This window comes from Seriola lalandi, unplaced genomic scaffold (genome assembly GCF_002814215.2).
Source record: "Seriola lalandi dorsalis isolate HSWRI2012SDOR001 ecotype SW California unplaced genomic scaffold, Sedor1 jcf7180002054848, whole genome shotgun sequence".
In the NCBI taxonomy this organism is placed as follows: domain Eukaryota; kingdom Metazoa; phylum Chordata; class Actinopteri; order Carangiformes; family Carangidae; genus Seriola; species Seriola lalandi.
In genome coordinates this window covers 665-1594 of record NW_019525401.1, presented here as the reverse complement: position 1 = coordinate 1594, position 930 = coordinate 665, and positions in this window count along the sequence as shown.

Sequence of the window (930 nt, the reverse complement as noted above, 5' to 3'; positions counted from 1 at the left end):
CTGGAAGATAAAAACATGTATTAATCAGTATGTTTACCTGCAGGGTAATTAAGTGAAGACAGACGTGTCTGTTGTTAAAACAAAACATCAACTGATGATAAAACAAGAAAGTTAGATTGTCCTCAGAAAATCCTCTGAACTGTCAGACTGTATATTTACACTTGTTCCTTCCTTCCTTCCTTCCTTCCTTTCTTTCTTTCTTTCACATATATTTGTAATTTTCTATCTGGAGTTTTTATCTTTTATACTTTTTGAACAACATTTAAAAAAGAAAAGAAACATCTGTCTTTTGTCTGTTTGCAAATAAAACTAGAGCTTTTATTTTGACATTGTTCCTCAGCCTCCTGGTATTAACACATTTTAATGACACAGACGTGTTGAACAAGAAGACGGAAGCTCACTGACTGAAAACCTGAGTCTTTTTTTAACCAACATATTATAAATCCTCACAATCACCATCTTTTATTTTGGGTTACATTGTGAAAATCTTTTGAAATAGAGTCTCAATTACAGAGAAATAGAAATTTCCTCATAGACCTCTGAAAACACTTTGTCCTTTTGGCTGGAGGAGAACTGAAAAAGAAACAAGTTCTCTAAATGTTTAATGGTCCAGATTTCCTGAAAGTTTTTATCTAAGTTTCCAAATAATTCCCATGACCCCTCCACCTTAGTCTCAGTGTCTCTGCCAAGATTTCCCACCTTCTGTCCAACCAATATCAACATCTACAGCATCAAACACAGAAACATATTCTCACTTTGTCCTCACACTCAGGAGACTTCAGGTCGTCTCCAGAGTAAAATGTCACTAAAACATATTTCCTGCAGGACTTTGACAGAAACACAGACATCAGAGAATCAGTTTCCTGGACCTCTGTGTTTACGACACTTCCAGAGGTCCTTGAAGTCACCGTAGACCTCTGTCTTATTATA